This window comes from Rhincodon typus, chromosome 29, assembly GCF_021869965.1.
Source record: "Rhincodon typus isolate 14 chromosome 29, sRhiTyp1.1, whole genome shotgun sequence".
Classification (NCBI taxonomy): domain Eukaryota; kingdom Metazoa; phylum Chordata; class Chondrichthyes; order Orectolobiformes; family Rhincodontidae; genus Rhincodon; species Rhincodon typus.
This window is the reverse complement of record NC_063360.1, coordinates 5620904-5639727: the sequence shown is the minus strand read 5'-3', so window position 1 is coordinate 5639727 and position 18824 is coordinate 5620904. Positions and strand designations below refer to the sequence as shown.

General features: G+C 41.2%; 1 pseudogene; it reads left to right on the top strand.

The window, feature by feature from the left end:
- LOC109930145 overlaps positions 1 to 18824 on the top strand; it is a 62807-nt pseudogene that overhangs the window by 38787 nt on the left and 5196 nt on the right.

The following is an 18824-nucleotide window of genomic DNA, read 5'->3' as shown; positions in this document are numbered from 1 at the left end:
CACAGACAGTCACCCAAGGCTAGCATCGAACCCAGGTCCCTGGCGCTGTGAGGCAGCTGTGCTAACCACTGTGCCGCTGTGCCACCCTATAGATGAGGGCAATGCATTTAATGTAGTCTACTTGGACTTAAGCAAGGTTTTTGATAAGTTCACATGTGGGAGACTGATAGCAAAGGTATGAGCCCATGGGATCCAAGAAAATTTGGCAAATTGGATTCATAACTGGCTGAATGTCAGACAGCAGAGGGTGATGGCCGAGGGAAATTTTTGTGACTGGAAACCTGTGTGCGGTGGGGTTTCTCAAGGGTCAGTGTTAGGGCCCATAATGTTTGCAGTATTTATAAGGGATTTAGATTTGAATGTAGGAGGATTCATCAGTAAGTTTGCAAACAATTAAAAAATAAATTGTGGTAGATTGGAGCGTGGCCTTAGATTACAAGAGGATACAAGAGGATTGGCTGGTCAGATGGACTGATCAGTTGCAAATGGAATTCAGTTCAGATAAGTATGAGGCCCTTGGACAGGACAAATAAGGCAAGGGAATACATGATAAACAGTAGGACCCTGGGTACCACCGAAATCAGAGTGACCTTGGTGTGCATGTTCACTGATATGTTATGGTAGGGCACAGGTGGATAAGAAAGCATATAGGATACTTACTTCATTGCCCAAGGCATAGAGTTTAAGAACAAGAGAGGTTATATTGGAACATAAAATGTTGGTTGGACGATAGCTAGAGTTTTGTGTGCAGTTCTGGAATCCACATTATGGGAGGGATGTGATTTCACTGGAGCTGGTGGAGAGATTTATTGGGATGTTGCCTGGGCTCGAGAGTTTTAATTGTGAAGAGAAATTGAATAGACTGGAGTTGTTTTCTCTCAAGCAGAGGAGACTGAGGGTGGACGTGATTGAGATATATAAACTTATGAGCGGCATAAACAGGGTAGACTGAAAGGAACTTCTCCCTATGGAGGGATCAGTGGCTGGGGGCAGGCATAGATTTAAGGTACGGGCCGAAGGTTAAAGGGAATGTGAGGTAAATGTTTTCACTCTGAGGGTGGTGGAGGCAGAACGCCTCATAACACTTAAGAAGTATTTAGATATACATTTGTGAAGCCAAGGCTTACAGGACTATGAACCAAGTGCTGGAAAATGGGATTATAATAGTTAGATAGTTGTTTTTGACCGGCATAGACTCGATGGCTGAAGGGTCTTTTTTTTCTGTGCTGTAGACCTCTGACCAAAAATTCTTTAAAGCTGTAGCTACAGGCAAGTTTCTTCAATCTCTCATCACAAAACAATCCTTCAATCTCAGTGATTAGGCAAGTAAACGTCTGTTGAACTTCCTGTGTGGAAAGCATATCCTTCCTTAGCAGGAGACCAAAACTGTACACAGTACTCCAGGAACAGTCTTGCAAAGACTCTACTCAATTAGAGCAAGACCTCTTTATACCTGTACTGTACTGTCCTTGCAATGAGGGCCAACATGGATTTTACCTTAGCCAACTTCTCAGCGTTTAAGAGCCTATCAAAACGGATATGGTCACCTCCCGTGAAATGTTAACTCTGATTTTTTCTTCACAGATGCTGCTAGGTCTGCTGAACTTATCCAGTAATTTCTGTTTTTGTTCCTGATTTACAGCATCTGCAGTTCTTTTGATTTTTCGAAAGGTGGATATTCAGCCCATCTGAATTTTCATAAACTCCTTGCATTGAAGTGATGCGATTAAGTACTGAAAATCTGTCTGTTGTTTGTTTTCCCCCAATATTGACTCTCTGTACTTTTCGTCCTTCCATCTTTCCTTGGCACTTTAGCTGCCATCTGCCTTTTTTTTTTAACTATTTCAAATGATATGTTGGTTTTCGCAGAGGTGTAGATTGAAAGGAACCAAGAGAAATTGGGAAGAAATGTAGTATCCTAGATTTTTTTAAAAATTAAGTAGATTCCACAAATTCTCCACTTACTGAAAATAAGCCTGAAGGTTTTGTTCCATCAGACTGCCCATCATGAGATGCTCTCTGTTTGTGGACTGGGTTTTGGGCTCCATATTGGCTGCAGCCACTGTTTCCACATTCCACTCAACATTGGATGAAGCCTGGATCAACTTGAAATCATTGCATGGGAAGCAATATGAAATGGTAAGAGCTGAAAAACTGCAGTTCTGCTGGGCAATTCAAAGCAGAAGTAGTTTCTCAAGTTTCAGACTGTTTTAGAAAGGCCGTTTTTTTTTGGTAAAACTGTTTTGTGCACCGCAGGAATGCTACGTTTGCTTCTTCTTGTGTATCAAAAACTTCTCTTCAATAACTCTTAACTCTGTATATAAAAAAAATCCTGAGAATTAATTTGTCTCTTTCTTAACCTAGTTTCACACGCTTCTTCTCAATCTTTTCATTTATTTCTCTCTCACATCACTTCTTATTGCTCTCTCTTGCTCACCTCATCTCTATCTTCCTTCCTCTTTGTTCTTTCTTACTCAAACTTTCTTGTTCACTCTTCCTTATCCAAAGCTATTGACTTCTTACCTCCCTCAGGCTTTCCTTCCTCCTCCTTTCTAGTACTTCAAAACACTGGCTTGATGATAATAATTCATTTATCTTATTTGTCCTAACTGATTCAATTGTTTGCATTGTGCTTAATGCATGCCTTTCCCTGCTACTGGGATTCTTGATTTAAAAGGTTGTCTTTTTAAAAAAAACTTATTGATAATTGATAAAAAGGCAGTTGACAATGAACGTGTGCAAATTCTAAAAAACCGATTACAGTGTTGGGCAGTTGACCTCCAATCTAGATAACACGTCTTTTAACCTGTGCAGCTCCTCTGTAGAGATGTAATATCAGTACTGAAAGTTAGAACATTTTTCATCAATACTAAAAATTGGTTTAAAAATAATGTTCCTTGGATTTCCATAACCTACATATGGAAAACTCAATGTAAATTCACTGAGATAACAAGGTGTAGAGCTGGATGAACACAATTCACTGTTCATTGGGCACAGTTTTAAATTTGAGGCAATTGACTTAAAATATAATCATCTACGTTTCAGCCACCTCCAACTGCCTGAATCTAGATTTCTTGTGTCTAAACAATCTTTAATGCGATGAGCTGAGCCTATCAGTTTTTGGTAAGAGTTCAGAGGTAGCACTGATTCTGTACTAGCAGTGATGATGACAGTCAGATTTTCGACTGACTTGATGTAACTTTTTTTCAGGCTGAAGAGGCCTGTAGACGAGCATTGTGAGAGGACAATGTGAGATTCATTGAACGGCACAATATGGAATATGGAATGGGAAAGCATACGTTTACTGTGGGATTGAACCAGTTTGGAGATCTGGTGTTTGGAATCTGTAGTGACTGGTCATTGTACAAACACTTCACTGTCAGCAACTGTCAGATTAGGACCAATGTTTAATTTGCTGATATTTTCTGAATAGGAAAAGCATTCTTTGTATGAAATGAAGTGTTCATTTGTTTTACAGCAATAAAACATATGGATAGCTACATGGATATTTAATGCAGGAAATGTAGGATCTGTAGCTGTCTTTAAAAGTTAATATACAGAACCAAAACAGCAATGCAACTGGTTATAATGTAATGTTCCTCACATCCCTCTTCTAGTCCTAGCAATTACTCCTTTTTGTTTCAACATTCAACCATAAGACTATAAGATATAGGAGAAAGATTAGGCCATTCGGCCCATTGAGTCTGCTCCATCATTCAATCATGGCTGATACATTTCTCAACCCCATTCTTCTGCCTTCTCCCTGTGAACATTCATCCCCTTACTAATTAAGAATCTATCTATCTCTGTCTTAAATACTCTCAATGACTTGGCCTCCACAGCCTTCTGTGGTACTGATTCACCACTTCTGGCCAAAGAAATTCCTCCTCGTCTCAATTCTACAGGGTCATCCCTTCACTCTAAGGCTATGCCCTCAGGTCCTAGTCTCTCCTGCTAGTGGAAATATCCTTTCTTTGTCCACTCCATCCAGACATCTCAGTATTCTGTAAGTTTCAATGACAGACCCCTCATCCTTCCAAACTCCATCGTGTACAGACCCAGAATCCTCAACCATTCGTCATATGACAAACCCTCAAAATATCCATCGTCTGCTTAAATTAATCTATGCTGGTCACCTCCTAGTAACTTCCACATTCTTACCACTCTAAGGGTTACGTTTTCTCTTAATTCCCCTTTGGATATATTAGTGACTATTATGTTTATGAACCCCAGTTTTGGACTCCTGCAAAGATGGCAACATATTTCTATATTTGCTTCATCAATTTCGTTCATAATGTAGAAGAGCTTCTCAGGAAAAGAGCCTCAGGCTATTGAGTCTTTGCATTAAATTAAGTATGTCCTTTTCGTTCTTGAGAACATGTTTTTGTACTTTCAATATTGCCTCCATATACTTTTTATGATATGTAACTAAGAACTGTATAGAGCACCACAGGCGGTCTTACTAAATTTCTATATTAGCTGAAAGTAAATTCTCCTTTACATTCTAGCACTTAAGAAATGAACCCTAATCCTTGATTTCATTTTTTATAACCTTGTTAGACTGCATCACCACTTTTAATAATTTGTGTTTAATAATTTGAACCTCTATGTCAATTAGACTTTTAGACTCAGATTTCTATCCGGCAGAAAGTCCCACTGTCTGGCGCAAATGACAAAAATCCTTAAGAATTGGAAGTCCTGGCACCAAATGCATCATTTCTGAATTTTGCCAGGGTGGGTTTTGTGACAGCCTAGGTTTTGCATGTGCTGAGCCCCTGGAGGCAGCTGGTCATCCAAATGATAAAATCCCATATTAACATGCTGGAGTGTGCGGAACAGAGCAGCTCAGATTGGAGTGTGCCATTTAGAATGGTTTCTTTTTCTCCTGGGTGCATGGGAACTTGTGGATACAAGGTTAGTTGGCACAAGTGAAGGATGAAACGGTGGTCAGTGGAAGTATGGGTTGACCTGAATTAGCACTGCGTTGCCATAGTGGATATGTGGGACCATAGGGAATGGGTATAGCAGCAGCAAGTAACATAGCTAGGAAAGTTGGTGGCTGTTAGTGTCTATTAGGGCATTAGGTGAAATGGGTTGGCATGGATGGGGAAGTATATGTGAGGTGAGGGCTGGTAGGATGTTTTATAATCTCTTCTGTTCACTTTTAGACTCAGTGTGGACCCCTGAGCCAGGCTGTCCACCCCGCTGAATTTCTGATCCCAGCAGCCTTCCTCATTGGTTCCCAGATCACCCAGGGGAGTGTGGGTGGTCATTTGTAAAGGTCCAGTCCATGGAGCTGGGAATTCTTCCCACCACTATGCACCCAACCCAGGAACACAAGCCAGGGCCTCACTCTCTCAGCAATATGTGTCCTTTAATTTTTCCTACCAAATTGCACCAGCTCACACTGACCTATATAGAAATGAATGTGCCAATTGTACTTCCAATTTTAGATTCCAAACCACTTATATAAATATTGATTCTTGTGGGACATCTTCCCACCTTTTGCTAAACTGATAATTCTGATCCATTAATAACCTTTTGTCTTGATTTTCTAGACCACGGAGGAGTTTAATGAGCATCTGAATGGATTGAAAGAAAACAAGATTGATTATCCGGTTTGCAAAGTCTTTACAGCAGCGAAAAATGTTAAATTGCCTCAGACAGTTGACTGGAGAAGAAAGGGTTTCGTTACTGGAGTGAAGAACCAGGTGAGATTACATAAACAAAGATATTTCCTTGGATTACAGACTTCAGAAGAACAAGAAACATTTATATTCAAAGTCCATGTAGAAAATTCCCAATCTACATTAAATAAAAACTGAAAGAACTGTGGATGCTGTAAATCAGGAACAAAAACAAAATTGCTGGAAAAGCTCAGCAGGTCTGGCAGCATCTGTGAAGGGAAAAACAGAGTTAACATTTCAGGTCCAGTGACCCTTCTCAACATGGAAAATAAGAGCACGGAAATATGTAGGAAAATTGATAGAAGAATAGAAACTTTCTTGTGGTAAATTGAGCACTGCTTTTCTAAACCTTTTTTATATGGGTAGAGCCAAATTCCATTTATTTTTAGCTGAAGGGACAACTGAGTAAGTATCGGAGAATGAGGTTTTGCACAACAGTAAACATGAATTTCAGAAAAGTGAAAACACCAAAGCAATAAATAGATAATTTAAATAAATGAATATTTAATAAGAATTACCATTAAAAATGTTTCCTGCAGTAGAGCTAACTACTAAAACCTTCTTTTACCTTTTCAGCTCAGAAGCAGAATGACGGAGAGGTAGCTAGATTAGACCCCAAGTCTAGATTAGACCCCAAGTCCTAATCAGTGGGGAGCATGACGCTGAACTCAGGAACTGAGTTTAACAAACACTGACATTTTATTTGCCTTTGGTGATATGCACTCAAGCTGGCCTCAGTGGAATTCATAAGAAAATGAATGTTGGAAGCAGGTTGCTTTTCAGCCTCCTCTCCAGGCAGCTTTGTAGACATGTATTTGGGTATGGAAAAGGAGGAGAAGATTGGGATAAGGGATAAGGGATAACACACTATGTCCCAGGGTTCACAAATTCTCCCCTTCTCCCACTCATGTGCACATCCTCTCCCTCTCCAGTTTACAATCACTGTCTTCCAGTCCCATTGCATGCCCTCAGTCACCCTCCCTTATTTCCTTTCCTCATTCCCTCACACATGCTCTCCTTCACTAACTCACATACACATTCTTTCTTACTCTCACAGACACACATGTACGCTTTCCCTCACTCTCATACACACATACTCTCCATCACTTACACACACTCTCCCTCACTTACCCTCCCTTACATACACACTCTTTCAAATTCACACATACATACACTCTCTTGCACACTCATTATTGAGCCTGTCCTGAGTAACCGTGGGAAACAAATGGCCTCTGAGTGCAGAAGCATCTCTTTGCAGAGCCATCCGCTTGTACCTCCTGTGTTTGGAAACTGGTGGCAGACCAGACAGAATCCTTTGGTGGGCCACAGTATTGGACAAGCTTCTTAAAGGATGATGATATACATTGACATCCTTAACTGGTCTGACCTACATCTGACTCCAGATCCACAGCAATGTGACTGAGATTTGTGGCTGACTCCAAAAAGTCCATGACCAGTAGTGGTTCTTTTCTGTAAGGTGATCTTGCAGAGTACCATCTCATAGTGGTTGGAGGTGTACCATTACACTTGGTCCACATTTCATGTGAATGTACAATTTATTCCAGAAGCCAGGCTTCAGAAAGGTTGACACTGAAAGCAGGCTTAGCTGAGCATGGAGTCTGGCTTTCTGTAGAGAGAGACCTTTAGTCACTAATGTTGACAGAAGACTAGTTTTTTCAGACTGCCACATTACAGTCAAGTAGATTTTTACAGACCGTTGTTGACAGTGGACTAGCTTTCCTCGGACTAAAATGAGGCCAGCCAAAAGTTTTGTTCTTGTGATCAGGCTCCTGGATGAATCACTTTAGTTAACAAGATAGTTTCTATACTTGTAGTTCTGACAATTATCCATTGGTATGAGAAAAATGGCCCAGTTAGTGCCTCTTGAGGCATACTAAGTTTAAATGCCACTCCCCACACCCCATTCTGAAATTGCCATCTCATCTGTTGGTCTTTTTAGATGTCCGTGGACTGCAAGGTCACAGTGCAAAGTGTGACACATGGAAGAATTATATAAACTCTGTTCTGGTTACAGCTGATTGAAATTTTCCTTCCTTTTTCCCTCTCATTTCCTATCTCTGACAAAAGTTTAACAGTTGTAAAACAAAGGACTTTGGCACAAACTTAACATCTGAGCTATCTTTGGCATGAGGAGTTTGGTTAGCTCAGCTGGCTTCACGGCTGGTTTGCAATGTAGAATAATACCAACAGCGTGGGTTCTCTTCAACATTATCTGACGTTACTATGAAGTATTATCCTCTCTTTGTCTCCCCTTGCCTGATGCTTGGTCACTCTCAGATTAAACCATCTCCAGTTATCTCCGTCCAATAAGGGAGCAACTCCATGATCTGATATGACTAAGACACCTTTACCTTGGCACAGTCCCATCCTTGAAGTGTACATAAAAAAAAGTTTTGTTGTGAGAATGGCCTAATTAAAAAGCACATTCTAGTAGCAGGCTGTATCTCAGATTTTTTGTGATATCAGTAATAGCTTGTAGTTTAACAGAGAAAAACCCTGAAGTACTTTATTAGATAAAGTCAATTAAATGAGTAGTTTCCCCTCATGTGAGAGTTGAGAGGCCTATCTAGTATAGAGCTTCCAACAGGTTAAATACATTATATGTTTCTATGTAGAAGATAACACAAATGTTTTTCAACTCTGTCACTCTTCAGGGACACTGTGGCTCATGCTGGGCATTCAGTGCAACTGGATCACTCGAAGGACAGCTTTTTAAGAGTGCAGGAAAGCTCATTTCTCTGAGCAAGCAGAACCTGCTTGACTGTGATAGGAAAAGCCACGGATGTAATGGCGGAACTGTGCTTAATGCTTTGGACTATGTAAAACAAAATGATATTAATTCTGAACGTGCCTATCCCTACACAGAAAAGGTAACCTCTAAATTAATTCATCCTTTTCTAGCAAGTAATTGAGATTCTGACTCATTACTTAATTAGCTGTCTCTTTTAAATTTAAATATTGTGGTGTGAATTTTTGTGTCTTTTTATATACTTTAGCCAGGTGAATGCCGCTTTAACAGAAATAGTAATGTCACCAGTTGTGCATGTGTGAAGTGCATTCAACCACATTCTGAGCATCAACTAGCTGCAGCGGTGGCTGAAGTTGGACCCATTTCTATTGCTGTGGATGCAAAACACCGATCTTTCCAACATTATAAAGATGGTAAGAAACACGATTCATTCACACCTGTAATACTATTCAGAAGTAAACTTTTTCATATTCAATGTATTATCCATTTAGAAGATATTGGGCATCGTGGTTTCAACCACTTAGTGAATGCACCACAGAAGTTCGTGGGAATGTCTTGGAAATACAGCTAGTTATCAAAACTCAGAATGCCCTTACCATTCAAAATGCAAATCTCTCTTTTATTCCACTCAATTGGTGAAATATTCAGTGATACTTCCCATGGCTCAGTGCTAAGAGCACTGATGCTTTTGGCGTACATTCATGATTTGGCCTCAATTTGTAGGTGACTTGAAGTGGAATGAACATCTGAAAGATGGCTTATTGGGGATAAATCACCACGAGTTGCCTTTAATTCAACTACTAATTAAGAAATCTCACAGGCAATCAAGTACTGAAACAATGATTTAAAGTTTATTACATTTAGCAATCAAAATAAGACCCCTCAAGTAAGCAAGTTAAGCCTCACAACCCGACTTGGCTATTACCTGATTAGTGGTGGAATCTGGCCAGGATTCCAACCAAAAGTGTCTGTCTCTGGAAGTGTCCAGGGTTCATTCCTTATACAGTGTTGTTCTTCAAATTTCTGGTAATGTGGAGTTCTGGCATTTGATTCTTACACAGATTTTCATCCTTTGGTCTAGGTGGGATATTATTGATTTTTTTTCTAAAGTCCTTTCATCCGACTTCTTGCAAGTCTGCAGCTTGCCTTCTTATCAGAAGTAGCTTCTGAATTTTTTGAATTTAAGAATTTCTTGCTAGCACATAAAGCAAGTGGTAAGAGGTATAAGGTACAAACAAAGGGATGTATGCTTAGAAACACAGGACAGGACTAGAATACTTACAATATACTTTGTCTCAATATTCGCTAAGGAAGAAGGTACGGTCAAATTATTGGTTAAAGCAGAGCTGGTGGAATTAATAGATGGGATACAAATTGATGGGTAGGGTGTATCGGAAAACCTGAACATTCTTGAGTAGACTAGACCTGGTCTGGTTGTCTTGCATCCCATATTGCTGAAGAAAGTTCAGAGAGTGGAAATGCTAGTCATAATTTTTCAACTTTCCCAAAATACTGATAAAGAAGTACTAGAGTATTGAAGAGTGAGAAATGTGACATCTTTAATCAAGACTCACTGTAAGAACATTCCAAGTATCAATAGACTGATCAGCTTAACATCATCAGTCAGTAATGTTTGGAAATATTAGTGGCACGAGGTGAGGTTTGAATTAATTAAGAGCTAATACAGCTGTGTAAAAGTTTATGCATGATTAATCTAATTGATTTTTTTGGAATGACAGAAGGTTGATGAAAGAAAATAATTAGATATCAATATGAATTTTAAGAAAGTCTCTGACAAGGTATGACAAGCAGGTTGATTAACAAAATTGATGGTCAAGGAAGAGGAGGGTCACTGTCAGATTGGACAAAAAATTAACTTAAGGACTAAAAACATTGAGTCACAGTAAAAAGATGTCTTCAGACTGGAAAATGGTACTATGTTCAGTGGTGTTCCCTCAGGGTCAGTGCAGGGAAAAGTGGTTGATGTCGTCCACGTGGACCTCAGTAAAGCCTTTGACAAGGTCCCTCAGCATTTATTGCCCATCCCTAATTGCCCAGAGGGCAGTTAAGAGTTAACCTCATTGCTGTGGGTCTGGAATCACATGTAGGCCAGACCAGGTAAGGATGGCAGTTCCCTTCCCTAAAGGACATTAGTGAACCAGATGGGTTTTTCCAACAATCGGCAATGGTTTCATGGCCATCATTAGACCTTTAATTCCATATTTTTATTGGATTCGAATCCACCATGGCAGAGGATGGAATTTGTTCATTACCTGCGTCTCTGGATTAATAGGTCTTACAATAATACTACTAGGCCATCACCTACACTTATATGCGCTGGTTGGAAGGAAAAACTCAATCACTCACCCAGTTCTCACCTTTTAAAAATGACCTTGCTGTTTCTCCTGTTGAGCACCAAGTCCTCCCCAATCCCCTGCTCAGTTGTGGTGAGTGACAACTTTGTGCCAGAATGCTTCTCAGTCGCTACTCACTTCTGCCCTCTCAAGTAGAATTTCAAAGTTTGTCACTGATACCAAACTTGGACTAACAATAATGATGATACCAATGACTGCTATATTAGTTAGCAGAATTGACAAACAAGTAGCAGATGGAATTTAATACAGAGAAGTATGAGGTGATGCATTTTGGCGTGATGGGAAAATGCAATATAGATTTAATGACATTGTTCCAAAAGTATACAGGGGCAGAGCGATCTGGGAGTTCATGTTCATAGATCCTGGATGACAGCAGTGTGCAATGAGAGAGTCATTAGCGAAGCAATGCAGTTGTGTTGAACATTTATCAAGTTGTGGTCAGACCACAATTATGGTAGCGTTAAGTTTTGGTCACAATATTTTAGGGATGAGAGAAGCCTTGAGAGTGTACAGAAAAATTTACCCTAAAGGGTCACTTGGATGAGGACTTTAACTGCATTCTTAGATTGGAGAACCTGGGATTCTTCTCCTTTCAGCAAAGGGGATTGAGCGGAGACATGTTGAAGTGTATAAAATTTGACAGGTTCAAAGAAGGCACACAAATAAAAAAGCCATTAGCTGATGATTCAAAAACTAGGGGACCAAAGTTTAAGGTATCAGGCAAAAAAAAATACAGAGGCTATCATTTACTGCCCAGCTGTAATTGCTCTGGAGAATGTGATGGTGAGCTACCTTCTTGAACCATTGCACCTTGGGGTGTTGACACTCCCACAGTGCTGTTAGGAAGAGATTCCAGGATTCTGACCCAGCGACTGATACAGTTCCAAAACCAGACGAGTTGAAGCTTGGCAGGGGCCTTGCAGTTGGTGGTGTTCCCATGCATCTGCTGCCCTTGTCCCTCTAGGTATGAAAGGTTCCAACTTGGAAGATGCTGTTATAGGAGTATTGGTGAGCTACTGCATTGTAAATTATAGATTGTATCCACTGCTACCATTCATACATCATCTGTGGTGAAGGGAGGGCGTGTTGATGTGGTGGTTAGGGTGCCAATAATGTAGGCTGCTTTGTCCAGCCTTGAGTATTCCTTGAGCTGCATTTATCCAGGCAACTTCTCACTTGTGCTTGTCAATGGTAGACAGGCGTTTGGGTGGAATAAGAGATAAATTACTTGTCATAGAATTCCTAGCTTTTGACTTGCTCTTGTAGTCACAGTATTTATATGGCTAGTCCAGTTCAGTGTCTGGTTAATGATAACCTCAGACTGGAGATTCAGCTATAGTAATCCATTGAACACCAAGGAATGATGTTTAGATTCTCTGTTGTTGGAAATGCTCATTACCCGGTAGTTGTATGGTCCAAGTGCTACTTGCCACTTTTCAGCACAAACCTGGACATTATCCAGGAATTGCATGTGAACATGGATTGTTTCAATATTTGAGGAATCTGAATGGTGCTAAACATTGTACAATCACTGACGAACATTCTGACTTCTGACCTGATGGTGGAGAGAAGGTCATTGGCAAAGCAGCTGAAGGTAGTTGGACTAGGGCACTACCTTGAGGAAGGCTCTTGTGGTGGAGTGGTAGTGTCCTTATTGCAGAGCCAGAGAGCCTGGATTCAAGTCTCACTTGTTCCAAAGATATGACATAACACATCTGAACAGGCTAATTAAAAATATCAAACTCTGAGGAACTCCTGGAGCTGAGATGACTGACCTCCGCCAACCAAAACCATCTTTCTCTCTGCCAGGTATACTGAAGAGCATTTTACTGTATCCAGTGGTAAAAACCTGGATCTACTTATAGGGAGGGCAGAACAAAAGATAGTAAATGACTTTTAAATGAATGGACACTTGCAGAGCTATGGAGGTAGAGTAGGTGAATGGGACTGGTTGGATTGTTGCATAGAGAGCAAGCATGGACTCAATGTGCTAAAATGCTAGTTATATCTCTAAATAACGGAGAGCAAACTGTTGAATGAGAATGAAGAATGAAAAAAAGTAACAGCTCAATCTATAATACTACTGCTGAGCCACTCTTGTGGTGGACATTAAAATCCCCCACCCAGAGTATATTTTGTGCCCTTGCCATCCTCAGTCTTCCTCTAAGTGTTGTCCAACATGGAGGAGTGCTGACCGGTTTATCAGCTGAAGGAGGACAGTACGTGATAATCAGCAGGAGGTTTCCTTGCCCATGTTTAACCTGAAGCCATGAGACTTCATGGGGTCTGGAGTCAATGTTCAGGACTCCCAAGGCAACTCCCTCCTGACTGTATAGCACTGTGCCGCCACCTCTACTGGGTCTGTCCTGCCGCTGAATCAGGGCATATTCAGGGATGGTGGTGGTGCTGTCTGGGACATTATTTGTAAGGTATGATTCCGTGAGTATAACTCTGTCAGGCTGTTGCTTGATTAGTCTGTAAGACAGCTCTCCCAATTTTGGCACTAGCTCCCAGATGTTAGTGAGGAGGACTTTGCAGGGTTGATAGGGCTTTTCTGCCGTTTTCTTTTGCAGTGCTGAGGTCGATGCCAGGTGATCCGTTCAGTTTCATTTCTTTGAGACTTCATAACGATTGGACAACTGAATGACTTGCTAGGCCATTTCAGAGAGCAATTGAGAGTCAGCCACATTGCTATGGGTCACATGTAGGCCAGACCACATGAGAATGGCAGATTCCCTTCCCTGAAAGACATTAGTGAAGCAGATGAGTTTTTCCAACAATCAACAATGAATTTTTATTGAATTCAAATTCCACCACCTGCCGTGGCGGGATTCAAACCCGCATCCCCAGAGCATTAGCTGAGTTTCTGGATAAATAGTCTTTGAGAAAGTAATAAGAAAGGTGGACCATTGATGGCACCTAAATTATTTAAAATCTATATCACATACTTGGATGAAGGGACCGAATATATGACAGCTAATTTGCTGATGAAATAAAGATAGATAGAAAAGTAAGTTGTCAAGAGCACGTGGAGTTTGCAAAGATATTTAAATAAATTGAGTCGGCAGAAATTTGGCTGGTAGAATGTAATGTGAGAAGACGTTAACTTGCAAGAAGTTAATATGCAACTACAGCAAGTGATGAAGAATGCAAATAAAACGTTGTTATTTATTATAAAGGGAATAAAATATAAAAAGGTATATGTTGATTAGAAACAGTTTGGAAAAGGATGACTCGATTGATCCCTGGATTGTAGAGTTTAGCTTATGAGAGAAAGGTTAAGCCTATATCCATTCGAGTTTAGAAGAATGAGAAGTGATCTTACTAAAATATAAAGGATCCTGAGGGGACATGACAGGGCAGTATCTGAGAGGGCTTTCCCTCTGTAGAAGAATCTAGAACAAGGGAACACAGTTTAAACCTTAGAGATCTCCCATTTAAGGCTGAGATGATGTGCATCTTTTTCTCTGAGAGTCATCATGTCCTAGATTTCAATGTGGTATTCTCCCATTAACCCATATTGTAAAGACTGTGCAGGTCTGGCAGCATCTGTGGAAGGAAAGCAAAATTAACTCATAACTTTAATTCTGCTTTCTTCCAAAGGATGCTGCCAGAGCTGCTGAGTTTCTCGATCAATTTCTGTTTTTGTTTCAGATCTCCGTCATCTGCAGTTCTTTGTTTTATATTATTCTACAGAATGTATCTTTTTATTTTTCTGTGTTTTTGATTCTGGATTGAAATGTGGAAAGCACTGTTTAAAAAGTCAAGGATTTTGGAAGGAAATTGCTTTTTACTTTTTAAAAGTAAGTTACAGATTTTCATTTTAAATAGTGTTTACACTGCTGCTTTATTTAACAGTGGGGGAGGTTTGTTGTAGACAGCCTGGCGACAGGGAATACGTGCAAAGTGAGGTTCAGCTGGCAGCAAATAGCTGCTTGATTAGTGGAGTTGTGATCAGATGTGGATGACAAAGGCCATCTGCCTGCCCACAACTTTGTGGTTGTCTCCTGGACAGCTAAACAGCTTGAGAGTTTGAACGATTTGGCCAAAGCCTTTGTACCTCCAGAAGGGGAGGTTGTGTCTCTCTCTCTCTCATTTCAAAAAAGCACACAGCCTGAAGAAAGCCAGTTTATATTCCCTCATAAGCAGCCATAAGCTGTGGCTTTTAGCCAATAAGAAGAGACTTTGTAATTTGTGAACCAGTCATTCTATGCCTCCTGCAAGGAAGTGAAAAGTAGTTGGAAAAGGTAGACTGAAGAACAGCCAGAGCTGGTAACAGCAGACCTTGTGGACAGGAACCATTGACTGCCTTCCTAGTTTCTCCTTCCACCTCTTTCTGTGTCCTTGTCTTTCGAGGTGTGGTTAGAGTTTTAACTAGTATAATTATATGACATTAGTTCATAGTTGGGCCTAACACAGTATTGTGGGGAACTGGGGGTCTTGTGGTACAGAGGTAGTGTCTAGCTTTGGACAAGAAGGTACAGGTTTATGTGCACCCCGCCCCCCCACCCCCCGCCATGCCCCCAGCCAAATCCCCCAGAGCTATATCATAACATGTTGAATAGTTTGATTTAAAAATGTCTACCTGAGGAACTCCTGCAGTGATGTCCTGGAGCTGAGATGGCTAACTTTGAAGTAAAGGCAGCACTTGACTGACTATTACATCAAGTAAGCTCAGCAAATGTGCAGTGAATGGGAATTGGGGGAAACTCTCCATTTGTTGGTAACAGCTAAGGTCACCATTGTCTGCTCTGACATTAGAAAGAGAGAGACAACTGGTAGTGTTTAACCTGAGGATCACCACCTCTCAGGGGAGTTGGGAGGTTGGGAAGCAGAATCTTTCATGGTAACCTCAGACAGTGTGAGAATTAGAGTCATAAGAGATGTACAGCACAGAAGCAGACCCTCCGGTCCAACTGGTCCATGCTGACCAGATACCCTAAATAAATCTCGTCCCATTTGCCAGCGTTTGACCCATATCCCTCTAAACCCTTCCTATTCATATACCCATTGAGATGCCTTTTAAATGCTGTAATTGTACCCGCCTCCACAACGTCCTCTGTCAGTTCAATCCATATACACACCACCCCCTGTGTGAAAAAGTTAGTCGTTAGGTCCCCTTTAAATATTTCCACTCTCACTTAAACCTGTACTCTTTAGGTTTGGACTCCCCTACCTAGGGGAAAAGGCCTTGACTATTCACCCTATCCATGCCCCTCATGATTTTATAAACCTCTATAAAGTCACCCCTCAGGCAAAAATAACCCAAGCCTGTTCAGCCTCTCCGTATAGCTCAAACCCTCCAACCCTGGCAACGTCCTTGTAAATCTTTTCTGAACCCTTTCAAGTTTTACAACATCCTTCCTATAGCAGGGAGACCAGAATCGTACGCCGTATTCCAAAAGTGGCCTAACCAAGGTCCTGTACAGCCGCAACATGACCTCCCAACTCCTATACTCAATGCACTGACCAATAAAGGTAAGTGTACCAAATATCGCCTTCACTACCCTGTCCACCTGCGACTCCAGTTTCAAGGAACTATGAACCTGCACTCTAAGATTTCTTTGTTCAGCAACACTCCCCAGGACCTTACCATTAACTGTATAAGTCCTGTCCTGATTTGACCTACCAAAATGTAGATTAAACTCCATTTGCCAATCCTCGGCCCATTGTCCCTTTTGATCAAGATCCTGTTGTACTCTGTGGTGACCTTCTTCACTGTCCACTACACCACCAATTTTGGTGTCATCTACAAATTCACTAACCATATCTCCTATAGTCACAACCCAATCATTTATATGAATAATGGAAAGCAGTGGACCCAGCATTGATCCCTGTGACACACTGCTGATCACAGGCCTCCAGTCCGAAAAGTAACCCTCCACCACTACCCTCTGTTTCCTACCTTCTAGGCAATTTTGTGTCCCAATGGCTAGTCCTCCCTGTATTCCATGTGATCTAACCTTGTTAACCAGTCTACCATGCGGAACCTTGTCAAAAGGCTTACTGAAGTTCATATAGACAATACCCACCGATCTGCCTTCATCAATCCTTTTCATCACTTCTTCACAAAACTCAACAAGTTAGTGAGATATGACTTCCCATGCACAAAGCCATGTTGACTATCCTTAATCAGTCCTTGCCTTTCCAAATACATGTAAATCCTGTCCCTCAGAATCCCCTCCAACAACTTGTTCACCAATGACATCAAGCTCACCAGTCTATAGTTCCCTGGCTTATCCTTACCACCTTTGTTATATAATGGCACCATGTTAGCCAGCCTCCAGTCTTTTGGCACCTCACCTTAGTCTATCGATGCCACAAATATCTCAGCACGGGACCCAGCAATCACTGCCCCAGCTTCCCAAAAAGTTCTAGGGTACACCTGATCAGGTCCCAGGGATTTACCCACCTTTATGCATTTTAAGATGTCCAGTGCCGCCTCCTCAGTAATAAGGACACTTTTCAAGATATTACTGTTTATTTCCCCATGTTCTCTAACTTCCATATCCTTCTCCACAGTAAACACTGATGCAAAATACCTGTTTAGTATCTCACCCATCTCCTGCGGTTGCACACATTGGTGGCCTTGCTGATTATTAAGGGGCCCTATTCTTTCCCTAGTTACTCTTTTGTACTTAATGTATTTGTAGAAATCCTTTAAATTTTCCTTACCCCATTTGCCAAAACTATCTCATGTCCCCTTTTTGCCCTCCTGATTTTCCTCTTAAGTATTCCTCTCCTACTGCCCTTATACTCCTCTAGGGATTCACTCGATACCTGCTATCTATACCTGACATATGCTTCCTTATTTTTCTGGACCAGAACCTCAGTTTCTCAAGTCGTCCAGCATTCCCTACATCTACCAGCCTTGCCCTTCACCCTAACAGGGGCATACTGTCCCTGGACTCTCGTTATCTCGTTTTTGAAGGCTTCCCACTTTCCAGCCATCCTTTACCTGTCCCCAATCAACTTTTGTAAGTTCTTGCCTAATACTGTCAAAATTGGCCTTCCTCAAATTTAGAACTCTAATTTTTAGATCAGGTCTATTCATTTCCATCACTGTTTTAAAACTAATAAAATTATGATCACTTGCCTCAAAGTGCTCCCCCACTGACACCTCAGTCACCCGCCCTGCCTTATTTCCCAAGAGTAGGTCATGTTTTGCTCCTTCTCTAGAGGGTACATCCACATACTGAATAAGAAAATTTCCTTATACACACTTAAATTCCTTTCCATCCGATCCCTTAACACAATGGCAGTCCCAGTCTATGTTTGGAAAGTTAAAATTCCCTACCAATACCACCCTATTATTGTTAGAGATAACTGAGATCTCCTTACAAATTTGCTTCTCAACTTCCCGCTGACTGTTGGATGGGTCTATAGTGCAATCCCAATAAGGTGATCATTCCTTTCTTATTTCTCAGTTCCCCATGAATAACTTCACTGGACGTTGGATTTAGTCCCTGGAATATCCTCCCTAAATACAGCCATAATGTTATTCCTAATCAAAAATGCCACTCTCGCTCATCTCTTAGTCCCCTTTCTTTCTTTCCTCTAGCACCTATACCCTGGAACATTAAGCTGCCAGTCCTGTCCATCCCTGAGCCATGTTTCTGTAATCACTATTATAGACCAGTCCCATGTTCCCAACCATGCCCTGCGTTTATTGCCTTACCTGTCAAGCCTCTTGCATTGAAATAAATGCACTTTAATTTATCAGTCCTACCTTCTTCTCTGTTTTGCTCCAGCCTGCCTTGACTATTTGACATGATCCTTTTCCCAACTGCACCAGGCTCAGACTTATCCCTTTTCTCACCATCTCGCTGGATCCCACCGCCACCACCCCACCCCACCCCACCCCACCCCACCCCCTTCCCCTCAGCCTTGAATTGAACCCACACTGTTGGCACAGCACTCTGCATCACAAACCAGCTGTGTAGGTAACTGAGCATACCGACTCCTCATTTGTTGGTGTCATGCCTAGCACAA